A 15,700-nucleotide genomic window follows, 5' to 3' on the forward strand; every position below is an offset into this window, starting at 1 on the left:
GTGGTCTTCTAGCAACCTCCAAGGAGCACGTAGTGAGCAAGCAAAGATACCTGCAGAGCGCATTGTGCTCATTGATTTTTCACAGCAACTGGAGGTTGTGAGCAAGTTCTCTGTTGGATTTGAGCTCTGTGAATTGGTGTTTTGAGCTCATTGAGTTTATTTGAGCAATTCTTAGACTAGACTGGATCCAGGATCAGACTGAAACTGATAATTCACTGAATTGAATACAGTTAGAGGTCTTTGGTAGTTACTTTTTAAATAATGGGTTTGTTGAAATGTGTGGAGTCTAGTACCCCAGATAATTTCATCTATAAAAATTATGGACCCGGAACTTGTGCATTTTTTTAAAAATTGGTTAAACTTACTAGAGACAAATTAAAATTAAAACAGCCACATAAGGGAAGTTTTAATTTAGATAAAATTGTTCACTTTCAGGGCACACTAAACAAGAAAGTGTTACTGGTGGCAAATTCACACAGGTCTGCAGAAACCTCAATTCGTGAGTCTTAGAAGAAATAATTTGACCACGGCACATAAGGCAGAGTGAGAGACTGAAGCAAGTTTCAGAGCAGGAGTGAAGGTTTATTAAAAAGCTTTAGAGCGGAAAAGAAAGGAAGTAAATACACTTGGAAGAGGCCCAAGCAGGCAACTTTAGAGATTGAGTGCACTGTTTGACCTTTGACTTGGGGTTTTATGCATTGACGTGCTTCTGGGGGCTTGTGTTCCTTCTCGCCTGATTCTTCCCTTGGAGTGGGCTGTCCACATGTGCAGTGGAGGGCCATGTGTGCAGTGTGTTTATTGAAATTGTGCACAGGCTCACTCAATAGGTTTTTCCCTTACAAGTCAAGTGTTTAAACTCTGCCATTTTCCTCTTACTGTGATCTTATCAGGAAGCTGCTGATCACCGGTTTTAGGTTTTATCTGTCTATTGGGAGATTGCCTTTCTCTGGTGCCAACTGCTACAAATTACTATTTTAGAGAGGCAGTTTAACAACAATATGACCATCACCTAATGGTTGCCTGACATTCCTGGTAGGGAGTGGGGGGCCCCTTTCCCACTTTACTTATGTCTGATTAGCTACCTACTTTAACAAAAGGATTAAACACCCCACAAAAGAAATGGGATATACTTTCAAAATTGGTTCACAGAGGCATCTGAAAGATTGAATGAATCAAGAATTGCTTCCCTAAAAGCTGCCTTACAGAAGGCAAATCGAAAGCTTAAGCTACAACCTGAGGTCATTACAAAGGACTGTGCCTTGACTGAATTAACCCTGACTGCTCCTTCTCTATTGTTTCTACCTAAATACTCTGAGTCCACTAAACTTTCTGATCAATTACTTATTCACCCTGAAGGTAACGAAAAAAAAGGAAGTTAGACAAATGTCTTACAAAGTCAGACCCCCTGATCAGCCAGGCCTGGCTGCTATAACCACTTTTATTTTACGGTCTAAAACCAAGCTTAGAGCCATCATAAAACACTTCTCTAATCCGAGGAAAAATTGTCAAAAATTTACAGAATCCAGACTCCTCATAGAAGCTTGTGATCAAAAACTGTGATATTTATCAATTTGTTAATATGATGTTGGGGCCTGGCGAAGCTCAAAAAAAAACGAATGGCAGCAGTAGAATGGAGAGAGCGTGAGGATGGTAAAGACCCCTATAAAACTTGCTCCAGAAAAGCGCCAGAAGGAGGTGGAAGAATGCTGAAAACCTTTCAAATCCAAACCCTAAGGTTTTTCCACAAAAAATTGGTGCATCATACAATCTTCCAGACAAAAAATAAAAATGAAAATAAAGAAATGGTTTCAGATTGTAAAACTTGTTTAGAAATTTTTTTTGTAAAATATGCTGGGCTCAAAATACAACAAATGATATTTTCTGTAGAAATCAAAATGGCATTAACTGCTCTCTTTATAAACAAACTTTATTTTTCCCAGCCCACGACCAAAACACAGTTAAGAAGTTTTCCTGAGCTTCCAGGAACTGCAGATACTAAGTCCCAAAGTTTTGCCTAGTGGCCTCATTGTTATATGAGCTCACTAGAAATGTAGTGTCAGAGACTTTATTGTGGGAAGAGAGTCATGAGCAGACTTTTAACCAAATAAAATTGGGCTTAAAATAGCCCCAGCTTAAGGACTTCCAAATTATACAAACTTTCACCTTGTTCATTCATGAATGAATGTAACATTAGGAGTTCTTTCCCAAGAACATGGAGAAAAGTGGTTCATTACTTATAGCTTGCTATTAGACTCAGTACCTAAGGCATATCCTAAAGTTCAACAGCAATGGCAGCAGCAGCCAGATTGGTAAAGATTTCATCTTAAATGGTTTTCAGAAATGAACTATTTGCAAGTTCCACATGCTGTAGAAAAATGTATTAAATTCTGGTAAAATTCAGAATTTTTCAGCAAGAAGACTAATGTCTTATAAAATACTTCTCCCATCTTCTCCGATTCTCCAATAAAATGTTGCAATTTACTTAATGCTGATACTCTACTCCCTCTACCAGGCGACTATGAAGACCACAATTGTGTAAATGTAGTACTAGAAATTTTGGCTCCTGAGTTAATACTTTTTGTTTTGGAGTTGTCTGAAAAACTCCAAAGGAAAATATTAGGTGGGTATACTGTTACCACCGAAAATAAGTTAATAGAAAAGGGATTTCTCCAATTTAATTAGCTCTACCTGCAGAGCTTTTTGCTTTCACTTGGCCTTGTCATGCAGCTAAGATAAATTAGTAAACATTTGTACAGTTAATAGATATGCTTTTGGAGTAGTTCACAATTTGGGCATGTTTTACAAACAAATAGAGTTTCTCCTCTGTAGTGGCACCTCCATGATAAACAACTCCAAATGGATGAACTCCTTTCTGCTATCCTGTTACCATCACAAATTGCCATTATTAAGATTAAAACCCATATCTGTAAACTAAATCTAAATATCAAGGGAATTCCCTGACAGATTTTTATATTAAATCAGGCAGTACGGAAATCACTAAAATGTGCAGTTTGAAAAAACTCCATAAGATTGATTCAACTCTATTTCTCCATGATGACCTATTTTATAAACAGTGCTATGCACCTGATTTGGAAAAGAAGCAAAATTAGTACCTGAAGGGACATAAATTAAATGTTATATATGAATTCACAAAGGGTCTGGACAGCCCACCTGGTCTTTCCTAAGTCAATTTAAACATCATTGTTAAAAGCTCTGCACTCCTCAACTCATCACGGAAAACACAAGATAATCCAAATTATGAAAAAATATTGATGAAATGACTTCTAAAATTGCAAAAATGCTTTATAACCAATGTTTGGTTTGTGAAACCTATAATCGTGGAAAGACAATCGAAACTTGAGGTGGTATATTTCCACCACCTGATGCACCATTTGAGCATTTGCAGATAGACTTTACTCAATTGCCAACTTCACTGGGGTATCACTATGCTCTTGTAATGGTTTGTATGTTTTCTGGTTGGATAGAAGAAGCTTTCCCATGTAGGAAAGATGATGTTGTGATGGTAGTGAAGAAGTTATTAAAAAATGTATTTGCTCTATATGGCATCCCTGGAGAAATATCCAGTGACAGAGAAACCTATTTTACTAGACAGTTTATAAAGTAATTTAAAAAGGAGTTATAGGCCAGGCATGGTGGGTCACTCCTGTAATCCCAGAATTTTGGGAGACTGAGGCAGATGGATCACTTGAGGTCAAGTTTGAGACCAGCCTGACTAACATGACAAAACTCTGTCTCTCTACTAAAAATACAAAAATTAGCCAGGCATGGTGGTGCGTGCCAGTAATCCCAGCTACTTGGGAGGCTGAAGCATGAGAATCGCTTGAACCAAGGAGGCAGAGGTTGCAGTGAGTTGAGACTGCACCACTGCTCTCCAGCCTGACTGACAGAATGAGACTGTGTCTCAAAAATAATAATAAATAAAATAAAAAGGTGTTATAGCTATAATGGCACTACCATTGCCCATATCAACCTCAGTCTTCTGGAAAGATCAAAAGGACACGTGCCAATTTTGAAACTAAAATTGGCAAAGCTAGTTGAATTGATTGTATTGCCTTGGCCAACAGCATTACCACTGGCTTTAATATCAATCAGGTCCACTCCCACTGGGAAATATAGATTGGCCCCCTCATGAAATTATTACTGGAAGGCGTATGCTTCTATTAATAGAATCCCATTTATCTCCTGCTCTCTGAAACCCTGATATGACTAAATACCACAAGGTTTTAATTCATTATGCCAAAGTGTATTTTCAGCAGGTAAAGGACGCTTTCTGTTTTTCAACAATTGAGGAAAATAACACTCTTCACAATCTAGAACCTGTAGATTGGATCTTCTGGAAACAACATGAAAGAAAGAGTGCCCTTGAAACTCAGTGGAAGGGAAAATACCAAGTTCTTCTCATCACACACACTGCAGTAAAATTTCAGGGCCTCAAATCTTGGGTCCAACATCTCATCAATCAAAAGGGCCCCTCCAGACTTTTGGAACTGCACGCCTGTTGGAGAACTTGAGGTAAAGCTGACTAGGAAAGTTTGTCCCCAGAAGCAGATGACACTCTAGACTTGGAAAGCTTTCCCAAGATCTGTTTGTAAGGCCAAGACTTATCCGCCATAGTGAAAGCCTTATTTTATTTTCTTTTTTCCTTATTTTCTGCTGTCCTAATCCCTTTTCTTACAGGAAAATTGATGATACCATAATCTGTGAATGGCTTTAGGTAAGGCTTATGCTCTGGCAAGAAACCAAAGCAATTTTTATCACAGGAGAATATCATAGGAGAAAAGACTTTTTTTTTTTTTTAACTTTGTAAATGTGGCTATATATTCAAAGCTGGTAGGTAATTTGAATAATTTTCATGCTTTTTACAGGACAGTTGTACAGCATTAGAGAAACACTTTTACTTCAAAGGCTTGGCTTTAGGTTAAAAATTTAATTTAGTACACTTTTGTATTCTAAATAGGAATGTTTACTACTATATTTTCTTTATCAAAATATTGCACTTTCACTCATGCACTAGGGTACAATTTTATGTATTACTTTTTGTAGGCTAATGCCCAGAAATCCTAAAGCAATCCCACTAAAGCCAATGTCTTTCCATGTTCTCAGCGAAAGTCACCTTGAAACCCCAAAGGAAGAGTGTAAAAGGAATCCTTGATATTCTAGACATCACTGCTACATGCTTTTCTACTCTCTGGAAATGCTACCCTAACCTTTCCAATTAATAACCTTGCTACTACCAAATATAAAAATAAATATTTGAGTAATGCCTACAAAAGGTATATTTTGCTTCCAGTCATTGCATACTCAAGACCTTGGAAGTACCTATATGAGTTTGAGTAATTGCTTGTATGATGTAACTGAATTAAATTCAGCAAGGTTTCTTTCTACTAAATGTGGCTAACTACATTTCTCTATTTGGGTTTCCTTGGCCTCACAGTGAGCATAAATCTATATCCCAAATATGTGTAAATGAATATCTAATTTTACTTCAATGTTTGTGTCTTCTATTAAGTTTCTATGAAATTACATTGGTTTATTAATACAGTTTAAATAATATGTATAGTATAACCTATAATCTTTCCCTGTGTCTTATGTATGTTGTTTGGAAAGATGTCTAGAATCGTATTCACTAAATGTTCAGACTGGTTATATCTAGATAATGCAATTCTAGTTGATTATTTTTCTATTTTATTTTCTGCTTTCTTCCCATTTGTGAAGATTTATAGTGAATATGCATTTTTGATGTAAAATACTAAAGATTTAAAAAACAGTAAATTATTAATAGCAAAACAAAGTTCAAAGAAAGCAAGTATGTTTTAGGGCATGGATAATATAGTACTACTTATGTACAAGTAGGGAGTACTTAATATATTACAAGAGTAAACAAAGAAGTCGTTTCTGTTTTTACAGAATCCCGGAGATTTATGAATATCACAGGAAAAAAGGCTTTTTTTTTTTACTTTGTAAATGTGGCTATATATTCAAAGCTGGTAAGTAATTTGAATAATTTTCATGCTTTTTACAGGACAGTTGTACAGCATTAGAGAAACACTTTTACTGCAAAGGCTTGGCTTTAGGCTAAAAATTTAACTTAGTACGCTTTTCTATTCTAAATAAACATATTTAATACTATATTTTCTTTATCAAAATATAGCACTTTCAACCATGCAATAGGGTACAATTTTATGTGTTACTTAACATAAATATATGAACATGTGTGGTTTCTATTTAATGACATTTAGATTATGAAACTTTTTTCTTACATTTCACATAGTGAAATATTTCAACATTTGACACAGTGGAAATACAGCTTTAAGCAATTATATGAAAATGACTTTGTTACCACAACATTGATGCTATGGTCATATAAGTACCCTGAACTGACTTAAAAAGAATATTTTCAGACATCCTATTGCTTTTTGCATAATCAATCAGAAGTGCTCTCAATATAAATCAGTCATTAGAAAAAGCTGAAAAATCAAATAAAGCACTTTTTAATGAAGAACATTTTTATTTTATGACCCTGGTTTTTGAAGAAATTCACAATTGAGAATCCATGATTACTGTGTAGGAATCTTTGAAAGCAGAACTTGTATAAGATATAATAATAACATGAAGTCCAAGTTTTTCCCAACATAGACATTAGTGCCACTTCTTGAGGATTTTATATTGTTAAATATGAATTTAAATAATGATTAGAAATCTATTTGCATTCATTTAACAAACTTTCATTGTTGATTGGGGCCATTTGAAAGTCTCTATGTGTAGACAAGGGACACATAAGAACATTGTCTGTTCCTTCACCTTCAATTTCACCAGTGACAAATCATGATATCATTGATCCTTGACATACATCTATATGCGGACTTACTATCCCTTGCTTCTAGTCACTCAGAAATTATTACTTTCTTCTTAGGCCCCATACATTTGATGTTAGCATTAAATAATTTCTGTAAGTAGTTCCAATCAGTAGAATCAGAAATCCTAGCTCTATCCTAAATAGTGCTGTTTCTTCCACTCTCTTTTAAGGTTCTTCTTTATTATGCTACCTCAAAAAAGTCACAATCTATTTCTATTGTAGCTTTTTAAAATATCTCATTTCCATTCCAGTCCCGTTTTTTCTAAGGATGTGTCTTATTTTCAAGATCAACACATGTGAATTATTTTAGTCTCATCATCTAAATATGTACAAATCAGCATTTAACTTTGGTTACTTATCCTGATGACTAAACTTTCACAACCCATGTAATTAGCATGGAATTTAGATTTGAGCAGATCTATTTGAATCCCAACCCTATTACTTACTAGCCTTGTATCCCTCACTAACTTAATTAACTTCAGTGACACTAAGTTTCTTCATTTCTAAAAAGGGGATTGAAAAAAAACCTTTCCTGGGATAATATAACTAATAAATGTGAATGTTCAGCACATTTGATATAACTTATTTTTATTTCTGGCTTAATTTTCAGTGGGTGACATTTCTGGATCTGGTATCCTGATTCCAGGGATATAATCTACTGTGTCTTGTAGCTCCTTTGACTCTTAATATAATAAAGATTAATTGTGTGAGTATAATAGCTACTAACACTGGAGACACAAATGTAATTTCATTCACAGTAATCCCCCTTGACTATTCTACAACTCCTAAGACCTTTTTGGTCACTTTTATGAAATTTTTCATGGATAATTTTTGAGCAGGAATGGGTTCTCCCAGATCCCAACCCTGTATCCAGTTTAAGTAACAAGTGATTTCATCAATGGTATCCCTTACCAGTAGAGCATTCTTCCCTCTACCTTTTTTTTTTTTTTTTTTAAAGATAAACTGTAAGAAATGTCTGACTATTATGAAGGGTATTTAGGAACATTTAGGTTTAGAGATTACTAATTCATCAACACCTGAATTCTATTTGGGACTTGTGTAAAATAACTACTAAACAGTTCATTTAGGAACAAAGAGCTAGATAAAGAGAGATTTCTACAGCTTTGGGGCCCATCTGGTCTGAGCTTTAATGTGGCCCCTGGTCCTTCTCTATCCTAATATCATCATCCTCTTCCTGCCACTTGCACTGATATCTGAAACAATCCTGTCTCTGTTTGTGCTTATTGAGAAATTTTACTGGGTTGCTCCAAGTTTCAAAAGTTTTATGCCATAAATGCCACATTTATTAAGGTTCTTTTGGATGCGAACTACAGGAATCAATTCAGGCAATCTTAATTTAAAAGAAGGAGGAAGAAGAGTAGAAAAGAAATTTATTTGAAGGATACTGGAGTTAATCTCAAAACAGAAAAGGCTGAATAAGATTTAGGAAGGGAAAGGATCAAGCCTGCCCTGGGGACTTTAGCACAGAAGTAACAGGCACTTTTGCTCCGTAAAATAATCTTCCTGGACTTGGCTGTGATATGAAGGTAAAAAAAAAAAAAAAAGAAAAAGGAAAATAAAATAATCTTTTACTGGACTTAGCTTCAGTGACTGGTAGTGACCATTTTTCTCTGGTTCCTGTTTCAAACTGGGAAGAAAGCATCTGCTTGTCCCCCTTGGACCAGATGTGTGTCCCGAGACTGATTAATCACGAAGAGCAGACAATTATAAGAGAATAAGGAATTGTTGAACAATTACCCGAGAAGTATCTCCCCTGCTTACATATGTTTTCAACTCTAAATTCTTTTTCTGCTTCTATTAAATGTTTTTATTTCATTTCTTCTCTTTTTCTGCCTTTGAACAAACCAGGCATTGCCTGCTAAACAAAACATCTGAATTCAGAATTTAAAAAACAAATTACGGTTTCCTTTTCTTATGCGTGGAAAGAGTTAGTCATTTTTTTCCCTGATGCAGTGTTTTAGTTTAATATATCAGGAGACGATATTTGGAGAATTGTTATTAAAGGAATCTCGTTTTCCATCATAAACATTTTCAGTGGTGAGGTGAAATGGAATACCTTCCAGGGGGCTGTAACAGAGCCTGTAGCACGGAGGAAGAGCTTTTTTCTCATTCTTGCTCCTTGTTGTGTTTATGCTGACGTACCCATTTAACTCAGAAGTAAAGTTAGTTCTAAAGCAGATGATGGTGATTCAAACAGAGGCTTCAAGATCTATGGTTCAAGTTAAGAGATATAGCTTCTATAATTGTTGCATATTATTATTACTATTTTTTATTTTACTTTAAGTTCTGGGATACATGTGTAGAACATGCAGGTTTGTTATATAGGTATACATGTGCCATCGTGATTTGCTGCACCCATCAACCTGTCATCTACATTAGGTATTTCTCCTAATGCTATCCCTCTCCTAGTCCCCTACCCTCCAACAGGACCTGGTGTGTGATATTCCCCTCCCTGTGTCCATGTGTTCTCATTGTTCAACTGCCACTTATGAGTGAGAAAATGTGGTGTTTTGTTTTCTGTTCCAGTGTTAGTTTGCTGAAAATGATGGTTTCAAGCTTCATCTATGTACCTGCAAAGGACATGAAGTCATCCTTTTTTATGGCTGCATAGTATTCCCTGGTGTATGTGTGTCACTTTTTTAATCCAGTCTATCATTGATGGGCATTTGGGTTGGTTCCAAGTCTTTGCTATTGTGAACAGTGCTGCAATAAACATACACGTGCATGTGTCTTTATAGTAGAATGATTTATAATCCTTTGGGTATGTTCCCAGAAATGGGATAGCTGGGTCAAATGGTATTTCTGGTTCTAGATCCTTGAGGAATCGCCACACTGCCTTCCATAATGGTTGAACTAATTTACACTCCCACCAACAGTGTAAAAGCGTTCCTATTTCTCCACATCCTCCCCAGCATCTGTTGTTTTCTGAATTTTTAATGATCTCCATTCTAACTGGCATGAGATGGTATCTCATTGTGGTTTTGATTTGCATTTCTCTAATGGGCAGTGATGATGAGCTTTTTTTCGTATGTTTTTTGGCCGCACAAATGTCTTCTGGCACAAGTTAAGGATGCCCTCTCTCACCACTCCTATTCAACATAGTATTGGAAGATCTGGCCAGGACAATTAGGCAAGAGAAATAAATAAAGGCTATTCAAATAGGAAGAGAGGAAGTCAAATTGTCTCTGTTTGCAGATGACATGATTGTATATTTAGAAAACCCCATCATCTCAGCTCAAAATCTCCTTAAGCTGATAAGCAACTATAGCAAAGTCTCAGGATAAAAAGTCAATGTGCAAAAATCACAAGCATTCCTGTATACCAATAATAGACAAACAGAGAACCAAATCATGAGTGAACTCCCATTCACAGTTGCTACAAAGAGAATAAAATACCTAGGAATCCAACTTACAAGGGATGTGAAGGACCTCTTCAAGGAGAACTACAAACCACTGCTCAAGGAAATAAGAGAGGACACAAACAAATTGGAAAACATTCCATGCACATGGATAGGAAGAATCAGTATCATAAAAATGGCCATATGCCCAAAGTAATTTATAGATTCAGTGCTATCCCCATCAAGCTACCATTGACTTTCTTCACAGAATTAGAAAAAAAACTACTGTAAATTTCATATGGAACCAAAAAAGAGCCCATATAGCCAAGACAATCCTAAGCAAAAAGAACAAAGCTGGAGGCATCATGCTACCTGACTTCAAACTATACTATAAGGCTACAGTAACCAAAACAGCATAGTACTGGTACCAAAACAGAACTCTAGACTGATGGAACAGAACAGGGGTTTTACAAATAATGCCACCCATCTACAACCATCTGATCTTCGAAAAACCTGACAAAAACAAGAAATGGAGAAAGGATTACCTATTTAATAAATGGTAAAGGAAAACTGACTAGCTATATGCAGAAAATGAAACTGGACCGCTTCCTTACACCTTATACAAAAATTAACTCAAGATGGATTAAAGACTTAAACGTAAGACCTAAAACCATAAAAACCCTAGAAGAAAACCTAGGCAATACCATTCAGGACATAGGTGTGGGCAAGGGCTTCATGACTAAAACACCAAAAACAATGGCATCAAAAGCCAAAAGTTGACAAATGGGATCTAATTAAACCAAAGAGCTTCTGCACAGCAAAAAAAAAAAAAAACCAAAAAAAAAACAAAAAAACAAAAAAACCTATCATCAGAGTGAACAGGCAACCTACAGAATGGGAGAAAATTTTTGCAATCTATCCATCTGACAAGGGCTAATATCCAGAGTCTACGAAGAACTTAAACAAATTTACAAGAAAAAAACAACCCCATCAATAAGTGGGCAAAGGATATGAAAAGACACTTCTCAAATTGTTGCCTATTATTAACTCTTAGGGTTCTCTGTGGGGTTCTTCAGCCTGGAGGTTGAAGGTAGATGAAACAGGTATAATTAATGTTTTAAGCATTAATCAGAGAATAAAAGAAATGCCATTAGTGTGGTATGAAATCACATAGTTTCCATAAAACCAAGACTTAAATCTTGCTATTTTAAGTATATCCATACCATATAAAGCCCTCATGAGCTCTGGTTTTATACACTGGTAAGTTCTAATTGCTCCCATTTATGGCAATACCCCATATCTCAATGCTCTGAACCTCCACACTTAATTAGAAGGTGACCAGCTTTTCTTGGTTCTTATTCATCACCTGAGCTGTGGCCAGCAGCTCTGCAATTCCCCCATCATGTAATCCATTGCTCCTGACATTCTTAGTTGCTGTTGTGCTGCTACCCTTGACACCTGCGTTTTGCTGCCTAGCTGCTTTTCATCCCTAATTCTTCTGGCATTGCCACCAACATGGACCTACCTTGCATTATTAAGCCATCACTCTCTATGGTTTCTCTTTTTCCTTTCAGTAGGAAAGCTCCTCTTCTCATGACTAGTTCATTTAGACTCATTCCCCCAAGAAAGCTATTGACCCCTTGTGACATGTTCTGTTTTGCCTTCTTACCACCACCCTCTACTTCTTGGGCCACGATGATACTTTGCGAAAGAGAGAAGGGATGGTCAAGTGCAGTGTTCTGATGTATCTAAAGGGATTCTTCCTGCCAACACTGAGGCCTGTTTTCAGTCTGGCCTACTCTGCCAAACTTCTTGACTCATGATGCTTTTTTTCCATGAGCTTCATTGCCTTTTCTTGGTCTCATTCCTATAGAAAAGTCAATATTCTGATTATAGGCTAGGAACAAGCTCTTTTGCCTGAGTCCCTTGAGCTGCATGTAGATTAAGTGGTGTCCCGAGCCTTTTGCATTATTGTCCCAAACATTCTGTGGCCAATAGGAGGCACGTTTTCCTAGAATGAGTGGAGGACCTCTAAGAGGGAGCTATTCTCTAACCTCTATTCTAACTTTGACCCAGCCTTGAATGTTCCAAAACATCTACATCCATATTGCCTAGAGATCCTATGTGCATGTGTTACATGTTATAATATAATTCTTTTTTAAATTGTAAAATATACATAACAAACAACATACCATCTTAATCGTTTCAAATGGACAGGTCAGTGGTATTAAGTATATTCACATTGTGCAGCTGTCATCACTGTCTGTCTTCAGAACTGCTTCATCATCTCAAACAGAAGATATACCCATTGAACAAGAACTCCCATTCATCCCTCCCCAAAACTCTTGATAACCATATTTTACATTTTGTCTCTATGAATTTAACTATTCTAGATAAAAGTAAAATTATACAATATTTATCCTTTTGTGCTTGGTTTATGTCACTGAACATAATATTTTAGCAGTTTATCCATATTATAGCATGTGTCGGAATTTCATTTTTTAAGGTTAAATAATACTCCTCAAACATATATATAATATTTTGTTTATCTCTTCATCTGTTGGTAGATATTTGGGTGGTTCCACCATTTGGCTATTATGAATAATGCTGCTATGAACATGGGTATACAAATATCTACTCCTATCCTAATTTCAACTGCAAAATCTCCCACAAGTAGGCACATGTGTATGATTAAATTCCTTAAAATAAGACAGATTTTATCCAGCTATTCTCTTGAAAATAGGCAGCTTGGCCAGGCATGGTGGCTCACACCTGTAATCCCAGCGCTTTGGGAGGTTGAGGCAGGTGGACTGCTTGAGCTGAGGAGTTTGAGACCAGCATGGGCAACATGGCAAAAACCCGTCTCTACAAAAAATACAAAAATTAGCCAGGTGTGGTAAATACAAAAATTAGCCAGGTGTGGTGGCATGTGTCTGTAATCCCAACTCCTTGGGAGGCTGAGGTAGGAGGATGGCCTGAGCCCAGGAGATGGAGGTTGCATTGAGCCATGATCACACCACAACAATCCAGCCTGGATGACAGAGTGAGACCATGTCTCAAAAACAGACAAATAAACAAATGAAAATAGGCTTTGGGGTTGCACACATTAATAAATTAAATAATGTATTTATTAATATAGATTGAGTCATTTAGGTTTATTAATTAAATTATTAATTTAAATTATAGAGAGACTAGGGAACACAAATACAAATGAGATAATGTTATTGCACTTAAGGTTTTTGTAGTCCAGGGTAAGCAGATGAGGAAATGAGTGCTCAAAACAATGTGATAATTATTAAAGTGGTCATTTACACAATGTCCTATGGTAACACAGAGAAAAACACTTAACTCTGAAGAAAGGAGGGTTTCTTAGAAGAGATGATACTGGAACTGAATGTGGAAACATAAGTAGAATATTGTCTTGAGACACTGAGTGAATAGAAGTAGTTTTCCTGGCTAAGAAGAAGGAGTCTAAAAATCATGCAGACTGGGGAAATAGATTCAGTGAATGGTAAGTGGTTAATATGTCTACAGCACTGTGTGCAAATTGAGAATTGTTGGGGGCTGAGATTACAGAGATATTCAAATGCAAGATCATGAAAGGTTGTATTCCTGTGTATGCTAAGGAGTTCGTATTTTATCTAAAAGCAAGTCTGACAATGCAGCTAATTCTCCTGAAATTTTAAATTCATTTTGATAAAGAAAATCCTCTTGCGTGAGTTTGGATCCAGCCTTCTTTCCTGACACATTGGGCACAGCACTGCCACCTACTCAGGAACAAATTGTGCCAATACTTAATAACAGTCCACCCACATGGACTTTTAAAATCAGTCTAATTATGAGAGATTATAGCTCTTTCATGTTAGTAATTAATTTGCTCACTGTTTTTTTAATCACTGGTAAATGAATAACTAATTTCAGATTATCTAGAAGTACCCTAAATTCTAAATAGAATTTTAAAACTAAAATGGTTTGAAAATCTTGTTTTGTTCTGAGTCACACCAGGGCTATTTTATAAAAGATTGTGTTGCAAACCTGCAGCTTATTCTCTGTTTGACAGGCTCTGCCTTTCTAACTAGGAGACGTTTCTTTACATCCAGTTTAATCGTAACATAAAATGGCGATGGACTGACAATATTAATGGATTTCAGGGTAAAAAGTGTTCAACAATGCATCCATTTTCTGAAGCTCACTCTGTAAATTCAGTACCATTGTATTCTAGTGAGACTTCTATGAGTCAAACATCAGATGGATGTATAACTTGGAAATAAAGTAACAAATTGTCCCAGAAAGTAGTCTATTTGCCAATATAAAAGGGGGATGGAGGGTTTTTGTGTTACTAATTACATTTTTTTTGCACTAATCTATCTTAATTAAATAACACTCTTCTGAAATGCAGAAATTATCATTTTTGACATTTTATAACAAAATATTCTCAGATAAAATTATATATGGTAATATAGCAATTTCAACATGTTAGTGGAGGCTGCCTACCTAACATGGGGCACTATTAAAGTAAAAAAGAGACTGCCTGTCTAACGTGGGACACTCAACACTTAGGAGGAAGCAGCTATCTAACTGTTGTTTTCTCTCTAAAAGCAATAGGCCTCATTCACAGTCCTAAGAAGTTTCTCATAAGATTTGAAGGCACCCCCCCCCATGAAAATCAGAAAATCTAGGAACAGCGAAGCTTAAAAAAAATCAATCCACATATGAAAGAGTGCAGGGTTTAGACAATTAGAATGATTGAATTACAAATGTTTTGATGCTTAGATGGTGGAAATCTTGGAGAATTTATAAGAAAACATCTTTCTAAAATGATACAGTGAATTAGATAAAAATAAGCACATTATCATATATAGAACACATGTAGATACTTTCTTAAAGGCACAGCTGGCTTATAACTTTTCTTTTACGAATGTGTATATGTTGTAGGTTAATTTCTTTCCAGTGTATATTTCTTTGAAGTGAAAACCTAGGAACAGAGCTACAGAGAGACCATTACATGCAAGAAGTATCCTGGACAAAAAACTTGTTACATTAAATGGATTCTCATTCATATCTTGAAGAAACGCTTATTCTCTTTAAACAGGACTGTCATATTCCAGTATAATGTTGAGTCCATGTCTTAGTCAGTTTTGGCTGTTATAACAAAATACCTTACACAGAGTAATTTATGAATAACAGAAATTTATTGCCCACAATTCTGGAGGGTGGGAAATACAAGATCAAGGTACCAGCAGATTCTGTGCCTGGTGAAGGCCTTCTTCCTCATAGATGGCACCTTGTTGCAGCAACCTCACATGGCAAATTGGGTGAACAAGTTCCCTCAGGCTTTTATAAGGGCACTAATCCCATTCATAGAGTGCAAGGTCCTCATGGTCTAACCATCTCCCCAAAGCCCCACCTCCTAAAACCATCACCTAGAGGGTGGGGTCCAACAGATGAATTTTGGAAGGACATGA

The sequence above is a fragment of the Pongo abelii genome, chromosome 14 (genome assembly GCF_028885655.2).
Source record: "Pongo abelii isolate AG06213 chromosome 14, NHGRI_mPonAbe1-v2.0_pri, whole genome shotgun sequence".
Lineage (NCBI taxonomy): Eukaryota > Metazoa > Chordata > Mammalia > Primates > Hominidae > Pongo > Pongo abelii.